The following is a 25972-nucleotide window of genomic DNA, read 5'->3' on the forward strand; positions in this document are numbered from 1 at the left end:
CTGCTTTTTCTTTCTTTCTTACACATTCAGCCCATCAGCAGGCCAAAAGGACTCCTCTCCAGCCTGGATGTCACCACCCTGGGTGTTCAAAACATGGTCTCCCACTCAGGCTACAGCAAACCACAGGCTACAGTAAACCACAGCATGCCACGCCCCTTGGCTGAAGGTTTCCAGCCCACTTGCCACAACCAATAGAAAACATGCAAATTCCCCACATTTGCCCAGGGAGCCCTCTCCTGCCTGCTCCTCCCACCAGGGCTTCAATCTACTCAAGTCTCTCAAGTGCAGTTCAACCTTTCTCCTGAATGCACCTGCCCATATCTTCAGGCTGGCGCTCTTTTCTGATGGGAGCTCAATGAGTCTTTATGCTGATGGGAACATAAATTGGCACCACATTTTAGGAAAGCTAATTGTTAATATGGCCCCAACATATTTAAATCCCAATATTCCTTGATTTAGTAATCCCATTTCCAGGGAGGTAGCATTAAGAACAAAATCTAATTTTTTTTTTTGCATGAAGATATTCACAGCATCTTATCTTACATGAAAAATTAGAAAAGTAAACAGAATAGACATGATTAAAGAAGATAATGAACATTCAAAACAGACTTATTTATAACATTGCAATAAGAGATGAAAATAGGCTATTTTATGATGCTAATTACACAGGAAAAACACACTCTCCCAAAAGACAAAAGAATAATGTTAAAATATTAAGAGTGATTGGTGTTCTTTCTGTTGCTGATAGTTTTTTTTCCCTCTGCAGACTTAAGAAATGTGTAAGTCTTACAATTAGAGAGGAAACCCCCTTATCTCTAGCTGGAGCAATGCTATAGATCATTCTGAGCTCTCCAAGTCACCACAGAAAAGCAGTTAAAATTAAAAGCGTCTACCCAAGAGTATACACATACATCAAATGAGAAAAGCATCTGAAACATGACAGTTGAGTGAAATTCAGCATTTACAAGAACCTCTTAGGAATACAGTGCAAAGCTAACACTCCAAAGGAAAAATGGACAGAAAGACGCAAAGGAGCTCTTCATAAAGGAGAAAATGCAAATATACGAAGAGATGCTTTGACCTCACTTATAAAGACATAAATGACATCTTTTCCCTTCCATACTAGCAAAGACTAAAAAGACTGATAAAGCAGGGTGATGCTGACCAGGCACTGGTTGACACCAGAGGCAGCAAGTTCCCAGTATCTGACTACACTGTCAACATTTGGGTGCCTTCATCCTGGAATCAACTGTACAAATTTATCTTCAGCAATACTCACAAAGACCTATCTATAAACATCATGAAGCTTTGAAACACGATGGGTGTCAGATGGCATCGTAGGTATATGACCTGGGGAAACCACTGAAGATACCCTAGATCATCGAGAGGGACCCACAGACAGGGACTCCCAATAACACAGGAAGGATTTTAATTAATAGGCTCAGAAAAACTGGTCAAAATGTCAGGTCAAAATAAAAACAGGGATAAGAAAAAAGAACTCGGGGCCTAAGAGAAGGAGCCAAGATTTTTAACCTCAAACCACAGCATTCTGAAGCTTCCTCCACAGGCTCCCCCCAACCCCCCCCCCCAAAAAAAAAGAAGGCTGTGGTTAACACTTGTCACAGGTGCACAGCAGCTGCTTGCTGACTGAAGGAGGGGGCAGGTTGCTCCTATCAACCATGACAACCTCCACAACATTTTCATCTTTTCCTCATGCTCTGCTCACACAAGTATACATGAGGCTTATACAGGGGTCTGTGTCCTTGATTTTCACAAACTGTGTCCACTTTGCTTCTCATTCATCAAGTTCCTATAGGAACCTCTCCCAAACCAACTCTGACATAACTAATTCTCTGCTGGATGACTGCTTTTCCTATTACCCTGTGCAAATATTCCATAAGTCAGTCATTTTCCAACTAAGATGAGCATTCATATTTTCAGAATTTTGCAACTAACACAGTACAATAAACTTTCTCCTCTCCAGGACTTTGTGCACACTTTCACTTGTAAAGGACAGGTCCCTGGGACAAAGGTTACTGAGAAGAAAGGTATATTTCCTTTATTGTAATATACACTACCATCTGCTTTCCAAATAAAAAATACATTCAAGGGCCGGGGTTGTGGCTCAGTGGTAGAGCACTTGCCTAGCATGTGAGGCACTGGGTTTAATTCTCAGCACCTCATATAAGCAAATAAAAGTACCATCAATAACTAATAAAAATATTAAAAAATATTAAAAATCTATCCAAATGTCAAACCCTGCTTAAGAAGTTCTTCTTCCACCCAAGATTATACACATGGTTTCCTATGTTTTCTTATAAATTGTGAAATGCTTGTTTACATTAGATTTTTGAAGATGCTGGGATTTATTTCTGATGAGAATATAGGAGATTTGTTATTCCTGCCACGCCCCTCCTTTGGAGATGATTCCACCTGCACCATTCATTAGACCCAACATTCTCTTAACAGTATGGAACTAGGTCATTTTTGAACACAATAACTCTTACTCAGTGAGATGCAGTCTTGGATTACCCAAGAATTACTTCTATGACCCTATATCAATACCACATTGATGTGATCATGAAAACTCCCTTAGCATATTGATCACTTGTGAGCCAAGCAAGTCTCTGTTCTCCCTGGCTCTTCTCTACATTATGCATTTCAACTTCATACAGACAGTATTATACATAAACCTCAGGATTATTTTATTCAACTTAAAACAAACACCATTTTGAAAATTCTAACTGATATTGCAACATTTTGGAATAAGCATATTCATTGATTCTACGTTTTCATTCCTCTAGGTTTTATTTTGTTTCCTTCACTAAGAAGAATACAGATATTAGTTCAGCTTCTTCCTAGGTTTTCTGGTGCCACCATGAAAGGAATGCTTAACTTCCATTTCCAGGTGCTTGTCTTTGAAGGAGATAAAAGATAAATTCTCAAGATTAATATTTTATCCAGCTACCCTGACAAACTATTGATTCTATAATTTTTTCATGGAAAGGCTCTTGGGATTTCTAGCAATATGAACATTTTATTGAATCTCAAGGCAACATTAAATAACTGTAAAAAAAAAAGACATCCTTGTTGAATTCCTAATTTTAATTAAAGCGGTTTTGGAGTTTTACCTTTTATCAACTATCTGCTGTCCGAGTGCACACATGTGTGCACAGGTGCACCATGTGTGTACTTTTTTGGTTTACTTTTGCTATTCTGCCCTTTCAGTTTGTAGTTACTATATGAGGAATGAGTGATAAACTCTATAAAATTTATTCCAGCTTCTGTTGGCCTGGTAACACACCTTTTTCCTGCAATATGTTGGTACAACAATGAATGAAAGGGTAAGGGTATCTATTAGGTAATCACTACAGTACTGGAAAAAACGATTGTAGTGTGCTGGCCTTTTGATGCACTAGATATAATGTGTGTTAATAAATTATTTTGAATTTGTGTTTTCTTGCATGAAAATTTTATCTGGTTTTTAAGTCAAAAAATTTTGCTAGTGCTATAAAATGGACTGGGAAACTTGTTTATAAGTCTTAGGACAATATCATTAACACTGAAATTTTGTTCTTTAAAGATTCAACACAGTTTAAAAATAGAGTTCTGGACTCTCTCTCAATGTTAATTTTCAATCCCCTTTTCTCTGTCTCCCCTATAGAAACTGGCTATTCAACTTTGCCATGCAATTCTTGAATTGATTTTGGCAATTTGTATTTTACTAAGAAATCAACCCTAGGTTCTCAACTGTTAGCCAGGCTGTGTGTAACAGCCTTTCTGACAAAGTCTTCCAGTTCCTCCTGTGTCCCCTTTCTCATTCCCATGATGACTTCTGTTCTCCATTTTCCTTAGGATGAGAGGAGCTTAACATTGGTCCCTTGAAACAGTCAGGTACTGGATTCATTCAACCTTTCCGTCTATTTTCTATTTTAACTTTTATCTTTATTAATTCCTCCATTGTAGTTTTTTCTTTCATTTTTCTATTTGGTCTGTTTTCTAAATTCTTATTCTTTTATGCTTCATCTTCTTTAACACTGCAGAGAGCTTTCCTTGTAGGTAACAATGTTCTAGAATATTCAGTATTTTTACAAAGAATGAGAGAAAAATACCTAAAGTAAAAATTTTAAGAGCCACAATACAAATAATCCATGGAACCAGTATGCTAGTTGGCATCCTCTGAGCAGGTAGTAATAAGCCAGTGGAAGGAAAAGGAGGACTTGTCTCCATCTCCTGAGCACAGGCCAGGTATAAGCAAAGTGATCCCCTCCCTATCACAGGGACAGATTTGACCCCACGGTGGGAAGAGTAATTGGGTTCACATACAGGTTTTATACACACACACACACACACACACACACACACACACACACACTCCTGCAGCCAATATACATTTAGCCTGGCATTTAAACTTCTATCAGTAATCAGGACAACGTTTCCAAGTTAAGCCACCACAAGACCCCAGAGGAACAAAGACCCAGTGTTAGGTCACAATAGGGAGCTTACTGTCAGGCCTCGAATGTGGTCTGATCCACAGGACAGGCATTTCCAGCAGAGGTGGATACATAGCTTTCAGGTAGTCACCAACCATTCAGTACCTACTACTTTCCCAGGTTCACCAGTGTCCTCTGTAAGAAGAAACCTCGTCAACGTGACAGCTTCCAGCAGCAACTCTCAAAAACAGATGCTGTAGGGACCAAGAAGATCTGTACGTCCCAGGGTGGAGTGGGAGGCTCTGACCCAATTAGAAGGCTGTCTGAGGCCAGAAGCAAAGCTGCTCAGCTCTTTCCTTAATCCTCACTACAGGGGATTTTGAGACTTAAAAGGTCCCAACCTGGCCTGGGGCACTTAAAAATGACACTCAAATAAAATCATATTCATTTATGCTCTACTAATTCAGACTTATTTTTATGATCTGGAAAGAGTTGGGCTCACATTTCCATTTTTAGACCCTATGACAACAGGCTGAGAAGGAGGTTCAACCTACTTATGGGAACACATTTTAGAAGCTCTGACTCATGTGTATACAAGTAACATGCTAATAATCTGCTGGTTCAAGAAAACACTTCTATTTGGGTTGCTAGCATTAGACTTTGTAAAATCTAAAGCCCAAGGGGAGATTTTAATATGTTCTATATTTATTTTTTCTTACTTTGTTCCTGAATATTTTCCCTAGTGATCCCAATAAGTGAAACGTTACCATTAAACCCCCATTATAACAGGAACTCCTTGGTTCCCCACTAAGGAAATTATACATTTCTTCCCTTTAGGATATGTGCACTTTTTTGGACATAATTCTATCTTATGTGAACAACAACAAAAAAATACTAAACTACATCCTACTGAAGCCGTCTATGGCCCCTGATTGCCAGCCACATGTGAGAATACAGATGCAAGTCAGGGGCCCCAAGAACATCACTAGAGATTCACATCACTGTTGGTAATAGTAAGTCACAAATGTTTAAAAAGTGGAAAAGGGAACAGGATTCAAGGCTATCAAGTCTCTCAGAACCCCTCAGCTGGTTCTGCACACAACTAGCAACCTAAATGCCACTGTATCTTCCTATTGAACTAAAAATAACAATCCCAACAATGCTCCCCTCCTTATGTGTTCATATACACATAACCCTACCTGCCTGACCCATTCTGCTTGAAAACAATAACTCCAGCACTGACAGACATTCAAGGCCCCGCACTGGCTATGACTAAGCACTGTTTCCAATTTTGCAAGAAAATCCTTCTAAACAAGGTAATTGGTTGACTAGTAGTTTTCTTTCCTGTAGCACTCTGGTTTTAACCTGCAAAAATTTATAGAATAATTCCTATTTTCTAAAGTTCAATGACAGTCAACTATCTGTTCCGATTAGGAAATTATCTGTCTAGACCAGTTGGAATTTCCAGCTATTCTCATCTTCCTTTGAAGTACTTTCCACTTCCGCTGGAAATGTCTCCTCCTGCTTCCATGCTGAACAAGTAAGTGTGTCCTAAAGCTTAGAGAAGGGAGCAGATAGCAGAACTAAAGTGTGCTTTCACAATGCCAAGTACAGGCGGGGAGACACACACTTCAAGGGGCTTGTACACAGGCAGAACGGGAGGACCAAGTACCTTCCATACTCTTCTCACGATAGTACTGTGGGTGGTATGCCACGAGGCCCTAAAGAGGTGTCCCAGGGGAAATGTAATTGGTTCCTACTTGCAGTATTTGCCAAATGAGATCAAGAGGCAGTATACCTCCATGCCTCCCTTAAATATCCACATTACCCATCCTGTAATTTTGCTACCTGTCACTTGTGTAGCATATTTATCCCCTTCACCCTTCTCTCCCCATACTCTTTCCATTTTTATGTTATTTCTCCCACAGGTGTTAAGCTATGAGGCCAGATTTCTATGCATAGGTTAAGTTACAATAGTGTCAGCAAAGACTAATTTATCTGTGAGGAAGTACACTGACCTCCGGCACCTTGTATCTCAGGCCAGAAACTAGCATCTCAGTGCAAACACAGCTTCACCAACATGGTCAACTGGCTGCATTTGATTGGAAAATTTGGTGTCATCTTCAAACTGACTCCATGTTGCTGAACCAAGACATATTCATACTGGAATGGCTCCTCTGCCCAGTCCTTAGGGGAGCATCTTCCATCCATTAAGAGGAGTAAAGGAACTAAAAAGCCTTCATCCTGAAGGTGGTATCCGATCTGGGTCCCGATAGGTAAGCAAGGTACCTCTGTGCACAAAGGGAGAGAACGGGGAGCTGGGACACCAGGATTTCACAGCAGGGACAGCAGCACAGAGGGAGGGAGGAGCAGAGGTCAGGCAGGGAACACAGGCGGCTTGGCTTGGCTGGGATAAAGGAGGCAGAAGTGGTGTGAAGGGAACTGGGTTGGACCGGAATACTCAGGTATTTAGAATATTCTACCTGAACACCAGGACAAGAACAGGAGGGAGCTTTTTCTCGCTTTCTTCATTTCTGGTGGTTTCTCCCATTTCTCTCCAAGTCTTCAACTAATGACTAATGGGTAGCCCTGAAACTTCAAGATTCTACTTCCTACGTGTGTTCTATTCTTATTCTACACCAATTAACATAACCATCATTTCCCTCTCCCGATTGACACACTCTATAGTCCCCATCAGCAGCTTCTCTCTCCACACCCTCCCTCTCTATATCCCTCTGGTCAAAATAACCCAAGCTGCTTATGATTATAAAACAAACTCCAATATTTTTACCAAAAACATTTCTTCTAAGTATAACTTCCATGATTTTGAGAAAGGGCAAATATTTTTGCCAGGTGACTCTTTACCTTCTTTCATCTGCCATTCCTTTGACCATTTGTGAACATAACAGATTGCCAAAGGCTGGACCGACCACTCACACTCCCAAGTACAGCATCTAAGCCGTTCAAGTACTAGCTGGCTGGTGACCATGAACCCCCAGTAGTAAAGGGACAAATGACTGCAACAGCAGGAAAAGCATACAGTAGGTTTTAATAAAGAGGATACTTGTAATTGATGCTATGTGCCTTCTATCTTTGGTAGACCTTAGACCATCTTGAGGTTATAATTTTTTTTTCAATAAGTTCAACACAAACGACTGGATCTACTATCTACTGGATATTTGCATCTAATATGCATTCTTCTCAATTACTGGTATGATGCCAAGTTCCTCTTTTCCCTATATTTTTAACCTATTTGCTTTTCTTTCTTCATCACACTCTGTCCAGTTTGAGTGCTTCATTTCACATAGCATTTGACCTCCAGTGCTTTTTAGAGCACTTTCTTGCTTCCTAACCTTTTACATGTGACCCTCAAACGCACAATGCTCACCAGGTTTTTTTTTTTATGTAGTGAACATTTAATGCTATGAAAATTACACAAATCCTAAAACTAATCTGTTAAAGCTTGGAGACATACACAATTTCCATACCTCATGATCTGTCACCTACTGGCATGAGGACAAAAATCTGTAAAATGACAAAAATGACATGCAACCCCCCCAAAATTTCTGATCATTCACGTGGCTGGAGTGCTCAGCTGAAGATGCTGCCCAGTGGAAACCAAGGTTTCTATTAGACTCTAAGCATCCAGAAGTCGAGGCACTGATTTTGATCCTTTTTGTATTCCACACAACCTGTCACATAGGCACCATAAGCAAAATACTTACTATAAATAAATGTACCACCAGTGGCTATTATGTAAGTGTATTGATGCCTATAGAGTCACATGCAGATATACCATGACAAATCTTGTGATGAAGCCAACGAGGCTTTTAAATTCATAAAGCATCTTGATTATAAGTTGTTTTCTGAAACTGGTTATTTTTTGTGGTTAAAAGCAATGGCTTTTTCACAGTTTTGTTTGTTTGAAGTGGGTTCACTTAAACCAGACTAATAAGATTAACTGGGACAAATTTTAAAATACTGAAAAAGTTTCTTTATGCTCTTATAAACTGTGGTACATAGTTGTTATTTTTCAAACGTTACAAGTTTTTAGGGTCTGATTCACTAATCTTCTCAGACAGTCTGGCAAGACTTAATTTATCTGAGAGATCAACTACCAACTGGAGAATTTCATTTAATTATATAAAAAGTAAGGAATTTGCACAATGTTTTTACCATAGTTATTTTCACATTTACTAATTTGGGTGCAGCTAACAGTTAAGAAAAAAAGATCATCTGTTTCTTAGTATAAAAAGCTGTCTTCAAACAAAACAACAGCAAAACCCTCTTATTCCTGTACACTTACCAACACCACATATTATTTTGCTAACATCTTTTGTATAGTCTACTAAACCTCATCAGTTCACCTGTATATTTAGATTGTTGCCACTTTCCAGAAATTGACCTTCCAAAGTTGAAACTTAAGAGATTGGAGATACTAAATCTAACAGTAAAGGATTTTTATTATGGCAATATTTTACTACTTGAAATCTCTTCAGCTGCCAACTCAGTTTGTGAATAAGAAGTAATTTGCACTTAAATTTGTGGTTAAGTGCATATTGAGGCCTAATATTACCAATGATCAACACTGATAGCAGTCAAGCAAAGATGCAACACTAGCAACACTCACATGGTGGTATAGAGACAGACAAGTGAGCACTCTACAAATCTCATCAATATGAGAAAACATACAATTAACTCCAGCTGTCCCCCAGTATCCATGAGTAATTGGCTATAGACCCCCCCCAATACACACCAAAATACGAGAATGCTCCAAATCCTTACAACCTATATATAACCTCCATTAGGTTTAAATCATCTCTAGATTATGTGTAGTGACCAATACAATGTAGGTGGTATATAAATAGTTGCTATATACTGTATCGCTTAAGGAATAATGACAAAAAAATTTGTTAGTACACAATTTTTTCACATATTTTTTATTATCCTTATTAACATGCTCACTGGTTATCTGTACATATTAGTGTGTTTCACTAACATTCTCTTACGTGCATTTATTGTGCACTGATCACCACATCTTTTCAATTTCAGGCTGGTTGAATTCACAATTGGTTAAATCTGTGGATGCAGAACGGATAGATATGGAGGGCTGAAGTAAACACAAATCAACACAAAGGAAGTCATGAAATGAATAAAGCTAGGGCACTTGCCAAACAAGAGAAGTATGACATGTCAGATAAAGGGAGGAGGATGACGGCCTGTGCTGAGCAGATGAATCAGGAAGGGAAGGCAGCATTGCCTGCAAAGACCAATCCTGAAGCCCTGCCATGGGGACGGCGGGGAGGGCAGGGACAGGCAGCTAGTGGGGTGCATCAGAAGGGAGGAACCTATTTGTTGGAAGGGAGCCTGCACCATCCACACTTACACACCCTGTTGTGGTCGCACATGAAGGAGGCCATCTGACCAGAACCTCTCCAACTTGACTGTGCATGAGCCACCTGAAAATCCAGCTAAATAGCAGATGCTGACCCAGTACATCTGGGGCAAGGCCTGACATCTGGCTTATCTAACAAGCTCCCAGGAGACGCTGCTAGTCTGTGGACCATACTTTGAGTAGTGCTGCCCTACATGATGTTCTAGCCAAGGCAGGCAGAAAGGAGAGTTTAACCAAAAATACACACCTGCTGGGGGCAGGGCGGGAGACCTGGGCTCTCGACTCTCCTGACATTTCCTGGGATGTGCAAAAGAAGGATGAGCCCATCCATAAGGTTCTTTTCTAGTTTTCAAAACTTAGGCAGGTAAAATAGTTTATGACCTGAAGAGCTGCCTACTGGAATTCTAGACAAAAATATAAAATGACATATGCTCAAGGCTACTTTTTACAAAACACAGGACACGACTCGGAATAACCCAGTAAGGGACGGATGTACTTTACTGCATTCACATGACGTCATAAGCCATCCTAAGTCAAAGGGAAATGGAAATGTTGGATGGAACGACTTTAAGAAGTCGCACTTCAATATGCCTGTTACCCCATGTGATGAGAAAGCGAGTTCTCTCACAAAGACACCACTTGACGTTGGTTTAAGTTCACACACTGTCTCGATCATGCCAAGCTTGTGTGTCATTAAATCAGACCAACAAATACATGTGTGGGGTCTGAAACTTACCCAATACTTCTCTAGGTACTAGTGGACCCAAAGTCTAAGACTTTATTCCATTCCCATAGTTTTTAAATCTAAGGAGTAGAGCAGTAAACATGTAAAAAAAGATAACCTTGAAGATTTCAAAGAGCAAAGAAAGAAGACAATAAAAGGTGTCAGAAATAAGTGCATGCTTAAACCTAAAAGAATTAAACAGGCAAAACAACCTTAAGAAGTGAAAGGAGAGGGAAGTCATATCAGAGCAGATCAGAGGAGGAAAGTTAACCTTTCTGAACCAGTTGCTTTCTCCAAAAGATATGACTAAATTAAGTGATGCCTCCCCCTTTCTAGAATCCCACAATTCCTTCTCACTTTAGCCTCAACCACATGGCAAGGGAAGCAGCAGACCTGTCCCTATTCCTCCCCGTCATAGAGATGAGCAACTCAGCCCAGGCTTGTCCTGGCCACAGAGGACCCTAGGACACCAGGCTCACAGCCAGGAGCCTCTCCTGTCCCACATGCAAAGGTTGCCTTCTTTCTGCAGCTGATGCTAGAAAACCATCTAGCTAGGGCTGGGGAGGCAGTTCAGTGGAGAGCACTTGCCTAGCATGCACTAAGCTCTGGTTCCATCCCCAGCATTGCAAAGAAGATAAAGAAAACTATCAAATAACTATGCCACTGAACTATTTAGCTATGTTAAAATAAGGCACTCTGCCAATAATTTGAACTTGAGAGATTTTGTTACTCTAAAGTTGTATCATTCACATGCTCTACTAACTCATTAATTCAACCAGGCTCAAAAGAGCAGGATTTTTTTTTTTTTTTTTTTTGGCAGGAGGGGGAGAACACTTCTATTTCCTAAAGATACGCTTCTCAGAGATTTCATATTTTCCATGGGATTTTTTTTTATTGTGTACATTATTCAAAGCCAAGTTTCTCAATCTGATTCCTGAGGTTGGGCTGAGTCCCGCGGTGTGGTGGCCACCCTCCTGTGCACTGGAGTAGAACAGCTCTGTAGGCCTCTGCCTCCCAGGTGCCAGCAGCACCCACGTGCCCACCTCCCACCATTGCCTTCACCTCCAAATTTGACAACCAAAAATGTCTCCAGATGTTGCCAAGATCTCCTGTGGAGGCGAGGTGTGCCTGGAGAACTTCCACTGGCTGAGAACCCTGCCTTTAAGGAATTCGTGATAAATAGTGAGATTTCAATGTGGATTAAGTGACTAAAAACTTTAGTTAAACCATATAAGCCAGTATTTGTTTCAGAAAGGAAGACCAAAGAAGCAAATTTCTGAATCTTTTGGTTCAAGACCAAAGAACCTCAACTATTATGAATCAGTGCTTTTAAAAAACAAATATATAGATTTAATAACTCCCTAGAAACAAAGTATTCAGATTAGAGATCATTCTTAAATCTATCCTTTTGGATTCCAAAATAAACATCAGATCCTATATCCAACAGCCAAAATCAACCAAGCATGAGGCAGAACTTGGTCAGGGAAAGAGGCCAAAGTGGACAACTCCTGACCACTGTGTGCCATGCACCCCACCACATGTTGTCTCAGAGGACCACACTGCCCAAGGATCATTTTGCCACATGTAATTAAAACAGGTCCCATTCTCTAAAAGAAAATTAAGGTCAGGGAAAGGGGAAAGATGTACTGGGAAGAATATGTAATGAATGCTTTAGACTCACGTTTCCCTGATCCTTACACGTGTCTCCCCTTCTTTTGGGGGCGGGAGTAGAGAGGAATACTTAAACAGTTAAGCAAGGTAAGCTCTCAAGGGAAATCTGAGTATCACAAATTGGTGCCATCCAACTTTTTAAAAACTGGTTTTAAAAGTGGTCCCTTAAAAAAAAATCAGAGACGCTTCTTGTTTTTGTGGCTATAGAAGCTATTTCTCCTCTTGGGTAGCAATGTGAGCTTGCAAAAAAAAAAAAAAAAAAAATCACCCTCACTACATATTTAGGTCAGAAGAAAAAAGCCAACTCCACCTACCCTGCAAGCTGCAAGGCCATCCAGATAGCTCTTCTATTTTTGGAGGGATGCCAACGGGTATCCTAGCAGAAAAGTGAAGAGGGCAGATGGTTGCCAAGGTGGCTGCAAGAGACCCAGGCAGTCGCCACCTGCAGCTGGGAGACTCAGTCACCCAACACCTCCACCTGGAGAGAATGGGCAGCCGAGGCCTCCCAAGGGCAGGCTCACCACAAGCTCTATGGTTGTCAGGGGCTCCAAACTACAGGTCCATCTTCCACCTATTGGCAGGCTCTGCAGTTGCTAACTTCTGCTGGGCATCTTTCGTTCCACCTCATCTGTCTCAGCCCAAATTCCACCAGAGGGAGAAGGCATATAAATAGAGAACTGGCTGTGCCCAGTTCCCACAAATGGGCAGGGAAGAACTTCCCCGTGGGAGGATCATGAACTGCAACCTGTGCAGTACTAACCAAGCTCACTGCAAATCCAGACCTGGAATAATCTCCATTCAAGATCATTAACTAGGTCCTCTGGCTTCCTGGCAAGAGGTGAGAGTTCACAAGTCAAAAAAATGTTGCCAGACACATAGTCTGGGTCATTTTAGGAGAAATGGCAAAGCAGGAGCAGAAGCAAGTGGGGGTGCCTTGGGCATGGAGAGGGGCACCTTCCTCTCTTCCATGACTGCCTTGTGTTTATTTTCTGTTCTTTCCGTTTCCCTATAAGGTTTAACTATTACCTCATGTGCAAAGCAATTTCTACTAAGAAGTTATAAACATGTAAGGTTTGGGGACTTCTCTCACCAATTTCCCGTTTCTCAGTGGAAACATCTTTTGAAGAGACGGTCTAGGCTCTACAATTTCAAATCACACACAAGAAGAATGCCATGTCCCTCCTCCACGAACTGTCCCTGCTGTTTCTCCCATATCCAGGGACCCAAGACTGCACAATTCTCAAGCAAAACAAGAAGTCACCATCAAGCCAACAGGGTCAGAAGTTCAATTTCACACATTACCAACGGCCACGGTTTTGAAGGTTTCTGACAAATGTTCTTTCTGACATGCTTCAAGTTGCTGCCCAAGCTTGGGCCGCCGCCTCCTCCTCCTCTTGCCCTCTCCTCCTCCTCCACACTCACGAATTCCAGGCCAGCTCCTGTCTCATCCTTTGTCTAAAGCAGCCTGAGAGTTTCTCATTGTTTATAGAATTGCCCCCAAACTGCAAGCATTGCTCTGGTTTTCCTTTCAGCATTACATAATTCAATTTTCCTCAAATTATATATTTGCCATAGAGCATTATTTGTGACTGAAGCTAAAAAAGAAAATAAAAGGAAGGGAGAGTCTCACTGTCCTGACTAGTGGGATTAATATCACATGGAAAAATGGAAAGGCTGTCGATTCCAGGAAATACATTTCTACCTGTTTCTTAATGACATTTAACATGTGTCCTCCTTAAAGAGAATATACATAACAGATGGTTTTCTCTTAAAAAGGAAAAAAAAGTTTAATGTTTGGAGGCTGAGAATATGAGAGATTGTGAGTGATGAACCATCAGGCACTTAGTTTTCCATTTCTCAAAGCTCCTAACTGAATTTCTCTCTCCATATAAGAGCAAAATGGTTAAATCTGAGAACACACGTGGAAACTAAAGTTAGGAGTCATGTGACTCATTGCCAAGTATTTCCTGTAAAGGTATAAAGCAAATGAGGAAGATTTTGTACCCCAGGAGGCAAGTCTGAAACAATGACGGGGTACACCTGTCCCACTGTGACCTAGATGGTTCCATTAACTGATTTTAAATTGAATCAAGCACATAATGGAGACTAAAAAGAAAAAATTTAAATAAAAGATCTGTCCTCATTTCACCTGGAGTTTTATACTAAATTTCTGAACTGTGTGTGACAGACCCCTTCACTGTGTCTATTTTTGACATTTTCAGGAACACAGCAATGACAAATGCAGTAATTTATTCATACAGGAGCAGGGAGGCACCAAGGCATCATCTGTATAATTTTTTGTGCACTACCCTGAAAAGAAAAGGTTTCAGACAAGATGACAGAGGTTAATCAGGAAATTTTTTTCACTGTATACCTTTGGCTTTTTGAAGCATGCAAAAAAAAAAAATGTTCAGTGGACAATGAAGGGACAAAAGGCAAGTTCAAAGAATCTCCCATATTCTGGCACATTTAGGTTAGAGCTAATAGATCCGTGAAACGGAGAATATTCTCTTGGTACTGTTGGCACAGATGGAGTCAGCAAGAAGGAAAATGGACCCTTTGGTGCACTTACCAGACTCCAGGCAAGAAGACCTCCTTTAAAGGGGAGAAGGAGAGGCAGGCTGGTCTTAGATGCAGATGGTTGGTCTGTTTCCCCTAACAATGGCAAGAGCAGAGCGGAATCCTGGTCTCACCAGTTCCCCGGACAGGTAATCAACAGCCTGGAGCAGGCGAGGGAGGTGCTCCAGGGGGAGGGCTCTGAGCAGCTACCGCCCAGGTAGGGCTGCTGCAGCCACCCACCCGGCCCTGACAAGCTGTGCTGGGCCAGCTCTGCCGAAGCCTGTCTGAGCTGGAAGCTGCTGCTGGTGCCTGCCTCTCTCAAATCAGGAGCAAATTTAAATGTGGGGAAGACAGAAACGCTCATCAGAGGCAGCCCAGCCAATGACTATAGGAGGAACTTGGTGGATTCAAGAGAAACACACACACACAAAAATTCAAACCCCAGCCCTACAACACTGCCCCCATAGCAAAACCCCACCATGAGAGTTAACAGCCAACTTACAGTGAGAAGTATGCATGGGTAGCTAGGCCAACAAGACCTTGACCATCCAGAATGTCCCTTTCTGAAAAGGAATGTTTCCCAAATATTCTCAAATATTTATTCAATGTTAGAAAACAAAATATTCAAGGGAGTAAGGAAAATCCTCTGGATACTTCTGTTTAAATAATTTCTTATTGTTCCCACAAATATGGAATAAGCTTATATTTTCACCAAAACTATCTTTAGGGACATCTCCACTAACTTACTAGCCTGGTGTGAGGAAGGCAGGTCACAGAAGTCTCAAGACTGACATTCCCAATCAATGTGCCTTTGCCCCTCTGGACTTACTCTTCAGGAGCTTTATGGCTCTAAATTACTGTCCTAAGTCAACCAATGATTACTCCTTCCCCCTTCCCTCTGTTTAAAAGGGGCTGGAGATATAGCTTACTGGTAGAGCGCTTGTCTAGCATGAGTAAGACCCAGTCAATCCCCAGGACTAATCGATCAATCAAGTCAATAACTCAATAACTGATATAATGTATATCCAACATAAAATATGTTTCTACCCGCTTTTAACCAATGTCTCCAACAGATTATGAAGACCAGCTCTGGAATCATTTGTGCATATAACAGCCAGAGAGCCAGATCCCATGACCCCTCAAGCCCAAATCCTTCCTGGGACACCCAGATGCAGCTCAAGGTGGAGGTGGCTTCGCTCCCAAAGTTCTGTGTAAATTCCCATTTTCAAGGCCAAGAACACACTCACTTTAATGAGCCAAGTGTGTGGAGGAAGAGAAGTGACAACTGAGCCAGCCAACAGGTCTTTTCTTGAATGCTTCCTTTTTAAAGGCAATTATCTCTTATAATGGGGATTCACAGATGATTTATAAGACCACTCTTTAATAAGGACAAGAGGACGAGCTACCCATTCAACACTATACCTATAGAGTTACCTTCCATGGGAAGGGGAGATGTCGAGTCCCACCTGGGTCAAGAAGCCACCATCACCATCTGGTGGTAGCTCTTGCACATTGCAGACAGGAGCCCTGCATCTGATTCCTGTTTTACCACAGTGACTTTCCGGTGGCTGCTCAAGGATGAACCTTCACTCTTTCCCATTAGATTTTTTTTTCCCCCAACTCTATTTCCCTCCCCCAGACTTATAAAAAATTCTGCTCCTCACTACCCCGTCGTTTTCCCACCTAACACCTGGGGGTATGGGCACAAAGAATGAAACTCCCAGGACATCTGGAGAGAGATGCAGCAAGGAGCCAGGATGTCCCCCCCAAATGGAGTAGTCAAGAGCTGATACTACTGACCACCACCAGACAGGCGTCCCCACCAAGCACGGCGAGGCGGTCAGGAAGTATCAAAGAGCTTTGGAGCTGGGTCTGCCAAGGAAGGACTTGGGTAGGTTCAGGAAAGCTGTTCCATGCAGTGGGAATAGGGAATGTGCTGGAAATCAGATCAGGAATAATGAGCCACCAGTCAGGTGACATTTGAAGCAATAGTTCTTAACCACTTCTCTCCTCCCAAGCCTTCATCCATCCTTGGTGAAAATAATGGGTTCAGGAGGCTCTGAAGAGCCGGTGCCAATCTGAGGGGGAAATTACCAGAGGAAGTGAAGATCATGGAAAAAGAATTAGAAAATTCATATTTAAGGGGGGCCCACTGGGATGATCTCTTAATTGATACTAGTAATTTCTAAGAAAATACCAGAGGGAAGACAAGAAGTACATGTTTTGTAAGCAGCTGTAAAAAGGCCTGGGTGGCACAGCTATGAATCTTCCTATACGTGGTGGCAGAAAGGGATGGTACTGAGGAAGACAGGAATGATTGGAACTTTATGCCACAGCAAAGGTCCTTTTACCCACACTACCTCAATGCATTATCTGCAATACTATAAAATTAGGTCTCATTGATATTTAATTTTATACTAGAATAATTTAAGAGATAAGTTTGAGTACCTCAGTCTTCCAATCAGGTATATAATCTCACAAAATATCCAAGAAATATCTATAAAATAGCTTGTATCAAATAGTTTGCACATCTGACCCCCCCCCCCACACACACACACACACACTCACGCGCGCCTTGTTCTCTTCTTAGCCTCTACATTTTAAAAACCTTTGCAATCATCACAAGTGCATAGTCAGGGTCAAACAGGCTGCAGTGTTATGTTAGATCACGACAATATCCAACTTAAACTCTTTAGAATAATCAGAAATGAAGGTACCAGGCAGGAAGAACATGCTAGACTTTTTTTTTTTTTAATCCCCCCCCCCTTTTTTTTTTTTTTTTTTTTTAAGAAATGTGTGGTCTGTGTTCAGGGACCAAGCTAAGCTCACATTACCAAGTGATGATAAATATTCCTAGAGGCCCAGAAGTCTCCTCCACATTCCTACAAGTATGGCACCTTCCAACATGAAGGGAGGACTGTTTGCATCCATGGAGGACAGAGACGAGTCCCTGTGGGCCCCATCACCACCAACCCAGCAGAAAGCCATGAATGATGCTGTGTACAAACCATGGAGACATTGAAAAGATGTCAAGGTAACCCATTAATAAACATTAAAGGGAGTGGGAAACTGTCAGAGGGCTGATATGAATCACTCAATCAGATAAGCCCCAAATCAGGACTCCTGAGAACTAACCCTAATGATGCCCTTAACTACTTTCTTTTTGACTTAACACAATTTAACATCTTAACCTTTCCAAAATCAGCAAGCCTATCTATCTTAAGGAACTTCCCTGCCATCGTCTCCTCTTGCTAAATTAATGGTGCACTTGACAATCAACAGTACCAGAGAAGCAACAAACCATTTGTGATCCTGAACAATGGATTTGATCTCTTGGTTTTAGAATGCCTGTATGTTATAGTGACATACTTTGCCCTGCCATTTTATGTTCCAGTTTCATGCATTTAGGAATCCAGGCTTGAAACTCCTGTTATCTCACTCCTCAAGTATTTACCAGGCTCCTCCTAGATCTGCCAACCACTGTGTGGGTACTGCATTTTTTGGATGGAAGGCCTTGTCAGGGCTTGCCTCTCACCATCCATTCTGGTCTCAACTTCTCTGAAGTCTTCAATGACTGTCATCTGTGCATACGATTCAGCACTTTGACCATACAAGTTCCAGCTTAATGCGATTTTTCTGTAATGAACCTGATCTTACCAACAAAAGTTTACTCTGTTATAGAAAAGTCAAAATCTTCCTTAGTAAATTAGCACTTACACTGGAGCCAGCCTTCAGCCAATCAGGCCCAGGAACTCAACTACTAAGTCCAAATACATACAAATAGCTTCTGAATTCTGAAACAGACACCAAAGCCAGTTGAGCTTAGAGCATCACTTATTCAACACAAATCTGAAGACACATCATTATTTAGCTTCCCATTACAAAGAGGTGGCTTCTGATTTTCAATAGAGTATGCCAAGTAATATTATGGCCTCTCAATAAAAACTCAAATACATCATGGCAGGGGAAACCCACTATTCATTGATACCAATGTATTTAAATATCTGAGGCATTATAGTCATCAATGATCCATCCAGAAGTCAGTTGGTCATTAAAAGCTCTGCTCACCACTGTTAATTCTACTGAAAGGTAGGAGAGGGATTTAAATCATAGGAGTAAAAGGTCAGATGTGAGAAGAAATTACAGGTTTCACTCAAATAAGATTATGTGTTTCTTACAAGATGGGATCAAACCACAAACCAATCTGCAACTTACCTTTGTGTTATGTCACGAAATGTTTCATTATCATTAAATATTTAACTGAAAAAATCATTTTAATGGCTTTATATTTTCTACTATATCATAATTCTCATTTAGGTAATTTTAACTTCTGATGTTTCATCCTTACAACTATTTCTTTGGATACATGAACTTCCCTTGGATATATATACATACACATTCTCCACTATTTCCATAAAATGTGGTCCCTTGAAGTGTTTGCTAGGTCAACAGAATGCATATTTTTCTTTCTATATATTTGGTAACAAACATGCATTTTGAAAAGTTGAAAAAACGGCAAATACTCCTACCACCCTAATGTAATGTTAGCATTTTGTTGTGTATCCTACTGATCTTTTCAACCTATGTATACAGGTTGAATGTTTCTTATACAAAATGATTAAGACCATTATCATTTTGGAATATTTGCATATACTTGATATAGCTTGGGTATGGGGTCCAAGTTTAAAAACAAAAGCTCATTTATGTTTTACATACCCCTTATACACATAACCTGAAGGTAGTTTTATACAATTATTTTTAGTGCACCTGTGTTTTGACTAACCTGTTACATAAGGTTAAGTCTGGAATTTTCCATCGTAGTGGTATGTCAGTACTTGGAAGGTTTCAGATTTTGGAGCATCTCGTATTTTCAGATTAGGGATGTTCAGCCAATACCTTTCCTTAAAGGAATATCTGGTTTGGTTTTATTGGAGTTTGAATTTTTGTTCTAGAGAATATCACGTATTTCATTTACCTAGTTTTATTCAAAGAAAAGACAAAAGACACTTGACTTTTGGTGTAAGACAATATGGAGGAAGGAAGAGATGAAGTAAGGACCTGAGAAAGGTGAGAAGTGGAGGGAAAGGCAGAGAGACAGTGGTAGGCAGCTGTCCTTTAGAATGCCATCTTTGAGAGCTTGCGACCTTTAAAACCACACAACTGCCATTAGTTACAACCCACGGGCTCATGTAAAGAAAAGAACCATAGCACTGGCCAAAGAGGAAACTACCCCAGACTGACCTGGTATGGTCAAGGCCCAAGTCAACACCTAAACCCCGTTTCATGCAGTCATTGACTTTGATGACTGCTAATTCCTTACTCCAGGAACTATCAGATGTGCTCACTCAACTTGGACAACCAACAGTAGAGCTCAAAGTTCAAACCAGTCTAGCTGAACAGGTTAAAAACGCCCCAGAGTTTTAAGAACGACCAGTTCATTCCCTAGGTTCATTTCTCTCTAGGATCATTGTTTGGAAGATATTTTCTTCTCCTGCTTGTATTGTTTCGACTCCTCTCATGTAAAGGTTATTACCTGTGGTTTGGGGTTTGGATCAGAATGAGAGGAGAAACATCCCCGGAGCATCCTAGGTGGTAGGGTTCAGGTAGGGAGCAAACGAGATAGTGCTGAACTTTAAAGACAAAGGGCCCGTTGCCTTGCAAACAGCAGGCTCAGAGCAGAGAGAGAAAGGCAGCAAAAAAAAAAAAAAAAAATTGATGTGGGCTTTAGAAAGTCTAAAAATAGGCACTTGAGGCAGAATGCTTTCTCTAGAGAACAATTTTAAAGATTTCCAGGAGGTGTCAGCTCTCACGACACATCAGAGGAGGACAAAGGCTTTGCTGGCTGGGGGGGGTTGCAAAGCCCGGTGAGCTGCCTTTACTTCCCTGGTGCCCTGGACAGGTGAAAGAAACCTCTTTTGTTTCATCCTGCAGCAGTCTGACAAAGGGGCCTCCAGGAGAAGGTCAAGGCTGGGTTTCAGATTCAGGAGAGCAGTGCTGAATAGAGCGCCAGAAAATAGCTTCTGTCTTGCCACATCAATAGTCGAGAGCAGCAGGCTGTGCAATGTTTTTATTAGAAAGACAAAGAATTCACCACTTGCAAAGAGGAATAAATACTGAGCTCGTGTGAAGAGAGCCATACCATCATATACAGCGTAAGTGTGCATCTGTTTAACTTCCATCATTCAAAAATACAAGATGCAAACAGGCAGGTGAGTGCGACTCCCTGCCACCAAGGTGACGTCACTGAAAAGTTCAAGACCAGAGTAGGCAGCCAGGGGCCCCAGTCTTGTCCAACCACCTCCTGTAACTCAGGCCCTGGGGGTAACGAGCAGCCTCTCTTATCCACAGCTGCAGAATGGGGCTCACTAGCAGGCTCCTGAGCCATGTCCCACTCCAGGTCAACTGAATCCATGGATGCATTTTTTTTTTAAGGAGTTCCCCAATGTGGAGCCAGGCTGGAAAACCACTGGTTCTAAGGACATGGGAGCTCCCCATCCACATCTGAACTTGTACCTCTGCTGTGCACAGAAGTCTAGAGCTGCCATCGTATACAGAGAACTTGGCTGAGAAGAAACCAGTACAGAGAAGGAGGGGAAAGGCGTCTAAAGAGGGGATTTGGCTTTCTAAATGGTGTTTCTAATCTTTTTTGACAGTGGCCGCCAGGGAATGCACATCCTGGTCCTTCAGTGTGCACGCGTGCATGTGTACCTGTCAGATAAACGGACGGGCTCTGGAGAACTGGGTCTGAGAGGGTGTGCATTTGTCAATTTTGATGAACCTTTCCAAACTGCTACAGGCTGTACCTGCTACACACCCTCCAACGATTGTTTAGGGGTAGCCATTTCCTCACACCCACATCAACAGAGAGTGCCGTTAAATGTTTAATTTTGACAATTTGTTGAGAATGGTATTTCACGGGTGCTTTAATTGCTTTTCCCTTTTTATTGTAAGTGAGGCTATCTCAACACGTACACCTGCCTTGGTATTCCTTTTTCTTTGAACTGCCTATGCCCATTCTCAAGGATCGTTGTTCATTTAGGTTACTGATCTTAATTTGTAGATGGCTACATATTAAGAAAATTAGCTCTTCTATGATAGAAACTGGCAGCATTTCCCTACTCTTTAATTTTGGCTATGCAAAAATGCTTAAGAAGTTTAAAACTTACAAAATTAAAACAAAAACTGAACAGTTAAAACAAAGTTAAAAATGTTGGCCTTTTTCCTCGAGTCTGGTCATTTGTACCTTCTGAATTTTATGTTGTAAAGCTACTTTAAACTTTTAAAAGCTTAAGTTTGGTGAGCATCGCTAGTCTCACAGTGTTTGATGTGGAAAAGCTATCAACTCTTTTGAAGTCTGGTTCCAGCCACTTGGTGAACCACAGATTCTGCTTCATAGCTGAGGGCGTGAGCCTCTTGGGGCCAAGGTATAGTGTGGCGCACTGCATGACCAGGGCACAGTTAAGGCCTCCCTCTCACCACGGGGGCATGTGCAGGGGCTTGCATTCCTTGGTCAGCCGCACGTTCGCGCTGCCCCTCTAAGACAAGGATGAGGACCACAACTCAGTCTGTACACTCCTGGTGCTAACTCACCTGAAAACCAACATAGCCTAAATTCCCCTCCCTTGCCAGGTAAGGGCTCCACCATAGGAGAAGAGGGAGCAGAGTACAGGGAATACCACCTTTTTGAACCCTCAAACCAAGTCTCCAAGAACAAACATTTTGGAACACACTGTATAAACTTTAGAAATTTTAAGCACGGACTCAGACCCTCTGAGAAACTTCTGTAAACTTCAAATTCATGCCCAATAAGGCTTCCGACATGATCCGGCAGCATCTCCAGCAAGATCTCCATATGCAAAACCATGCCAAGCAGGCTGCCGGCAGGAAACCAACACCAGGGGAGAAGGGGACAGCATCTCCAGCCTTAGGGCCTGTACTCGAGACACGAGTGCGCAAAGCAATGATTTCTATGAAAATGGCAGGAGCAAGGTGAGTCGGTTCCACCAGGTCACTCTCCCCCAAGTCTCTCCAATCAGAACATTAAGTCCTTAAGGTGATGAAGCAAAAGGCCACTTCTTTTAGATAGTGTTTCTTCTTTTATATCTTTTTCCCTGTAACTCTTGACACCAAAGGTTAAGATAAGCAAAATAGTCTACAAAGAGAGAAGGCAGAAGTGAAAGTGATTCAAAATTGGTACCTAAAATTAATTGCTCCCTGAATTTTTTATTCTAATTTGTTATGCTTGACAGCAGAATGCATTACAATTTATATTATACATATAGAGCACAAATTTTCACCTCTGGTGGTACGTGAAGTCACACCACTCATGTCTTTATACATATATCTAGGGTAATAATGTCCATCTCACTACACCATCTTCCCTAACCCCGTGCCCCTCCCTACCCCTCGGCTCTATCTAGAGTTCATCTAATCCACCCACGCTCCTCCCCCCAACCACATTTTGAATCAGCATCCTTAAATCAGAGAAGACATTTGGCATTTGTTTTGGGGGGGATTGGCTCACTTCACCTAGCATTATATTCTCCAAATCCATCCATTTACCTGTAAATGCCATTACTTTATTTTCTTAATGCTAAGTAGTATTCCATTGTGTGTGTATATATATCCATTTTCGTTATCCATTCACCAACAAAAGGGCATCTAGGTTGGTTCCATAGTCTAGCTGTTGTGAATTGTGCGGCTATAAACACTGATGTGGCTGTGTCCCTGTAGTATGCCGATTTTAAGTCCTTTGGATATAGACCGAGGAGTGGGATAGCTGAGCCAAATGGTGGTTCCATTCCCTGTCTTCCAAGGAATCTCCACACTGCTTTGCATATTGGTTGCACCAATTTGCAGTCCCACCAGCAATGTATGTGTGCGCCTTTTCCCCCACATCCTCGCCAACACTTGTTTGTATTCTTAGTATCTACCATTCTTACTGAAGTGAGATAAAATCTTACAGAAATGCAAATGAAAACTACTCTAATTGGTAGAGATATTGAACATTTTTTCATATAGTAGTTGATTGATTGTATATCATCTTCTGAGAAGTGTCTGTTCAGTTCCTTGGCCCATTTATTGCCTGGGTTATTTTTTTTTGGGGGGGGGGTTTGGTTAAAATTTTTGTGTGTATGCACGAACTTAAAGTGAACCAAATGTAATTTGGGTAAATTGGCTCTGAGAAGCAATCTGAAATGATACCTACAAGTACACAAAAGAGTGAGCTGTACAGAACAGGCCCAGGAGTGCAGTGTGGGGCTCTGAAGCAAACACTCATCAACTAAGACAGGAGGAGCTCTAGTCTCAGGTGAGCAAGGAACAGGTGAAAAGCCATGGCCAGGCCCAGGGTATGGTGTCATCCTGCCCAGCCAGCTAGCACACTGCAGGATGACTTCCACTGAGACAAATGCAGTAAGTTCTGGCCTACGTGCCACTCTCCAGCCACATGGAGGGTTTGTTTTTGCCTTTATGAAGACAAAGTTTATTTTCATCAGAAATCCAGCCAAGTGTTTGCACCAAGGGTAGCAGCATGAGATAGGCCACTTCCACCTGGAGTAGCATTCCTCAGTGGCAACTCAGGGCCAGAAGGAAGCTATCTCTGCCAGGCCTCCCTAGGCAAGGGACAGGCCTGAGGGCATGCGAGGCATACCTTCCAAGGCAGCTCCCTCTGCAGTGGGCCAAAGACTTAGAGGACAAAGGGAGTGCTCTGAGCAAGCGGGTGTCCCCTTCCAATACACTGCTGCATGCAGGGCACCAGCCATTATAAAGGCTAAAACACATCTAGAATATCAAGGCACGAACTGAAAGTGTGCAGCTGCAACTTCCTCTAATCAAATCAACTACAAGGATGCTCTGGAGCCAAGTCCCAGTGGTCCAGGATCACAAGAGCGACCATCTGCCCTTCAAGACAGTGGCTTCTGAACGTTCTCCAATATTATGGGCACAGAAAAGGCTAAAACAGACAGACGCGGGCTAGGAGCTGGAGACGTTTCCACAGCAAACTGCTATGACAAACGACAAGTGAACAAGTGTGATCCACACCCCTCCCACACACGCGATCTGGGGGCATGGCTTGCCTTGATTTATTTGCGCTGCCTTCAAAGAATTCCTAAGACTGGTTGATTTATTTAAAAAAAGTCTATTTCTCATAGTTCTGGAGGCCAGAAGTCCAAGATCAGGGCATGTCATTTGGTGTCCGAATGGGGGCTGCATCTTTGGAGAGGATAGACCCTGTCCGTATGAGGAAAGAGGCAGAAGGGCAAGAGAAGCAAACTCCTCCCCCCAGTCCTCTTGTCCCATGCATGAGGGACGAGTCCTCATGGACCACTTGCCTTTTAAAGTCTCCACCAATTAACACTATCCTATTGGCCACACTTGAATTTGGAGGCCACAAGCTCCAACCATGGCAACACTCACAGGGTCTAGTCAGGAAGGAGGCGGGGGCTATTCACTTCCTCATAGGCACCTCCTGAGGATCTCACAGCAGCATGCATCACTTTGCTTTTATGTTGTATAAATCAGTAAGTTTCAGAGTTTCCCCCACCGGCTGTTCCCGTCATGCTGCAAGACTTCTGTGCTGCCCTGACGCTGCTGTCTCTTTTGTGGATGAAAGAACAGAACAAGGCCTCCTGCTTCAAGGGTGTTTTCTTTAACATGTATGTTCTTACTGTGTCAGTGCAACACTGGGCCCTACCTGTCGTATTTGGGACCCCAGAGACAGCAGGACCACTAGCCGCCGTGTTACTAGGCACTCTCTCTTAGTTGACTCTTAAGGAAGCCTCAGATTGACCACAAACGCCCAGGAGCATAAAGTCAAGCACCAAGGAGGGAAAGGGCAGAAAAAGGCAGGCTTCAGGGACACCCCATGGTACTGTGGCCCACACAGGTGGCCATGACACTTCCCCCACTCCCAGACTCCCGACCACCTCTCTGCCCGCTTCTCCCTCTCTCCAGCCACCAGGATTAAGGAAACCATTCCCTGTAAGTCGCACTGCTCTTCCCAGCTGAGACAGTTCCAGGACTTCTGCTCTGGAAGCTGGCTTTCCTCAGGGTTGGCGTCTAAAGGAAATGAGCAAGACGACCTTAGTATTGATCTAGTGTCCTCGCATCAGGACTGTCATGTGAAAACATTCCTTCATGAGAACTAATAAAGTATTTAAAAAAAAAAAAAAAATCAATGCCTATGTT

At 42.1% G+C, this 25972-nt stretch overlaps 1 protein-coding gene across 4 annotated transcripts in view; it reads right to left on the reverse strand.

The window, feature by feature from the left end:
* Nedd4l (NEDD4 like E3 ubiquitin protein ligase) overlaps nt 1-25972 on the reverse strand; it is a 300850-nt gene that overhangs the window by 166801 nt on the left and 108077 nt on the right. Inside the window, exon 1 of one of the 4 annotated variants that reach the window (XM_040272635.2) lies at nt 14796-14816. The exons of the other annotated variants lie outside the window; for them this stretch is intronic. The gene's annotated coding sequence lies outside the window, so the exon portion shown is untranslated. Of the gene's footprint in view, nt 1-14795; nt 14817-25972 lie in introns of those variants that run through there. 4 annotated transcript variants of the gene reach the window in all.

This window comes from Ictidomys tridecemlineatus, chromosome 13 (assembly GCF_052094955.1).
Source record: "Ictidomys tridecemlineatus isolate mIctTri1 chromosome 13, mIctTri1.hap1, whole genome shotgun sequence".
Classification (NCBI taxonomy): Eukaryota; Metazoa; Chordata; class Mammalia; order Rodentia; family Sciuridae; genus Ictidomys; species Ictidomys tridecemlineatus.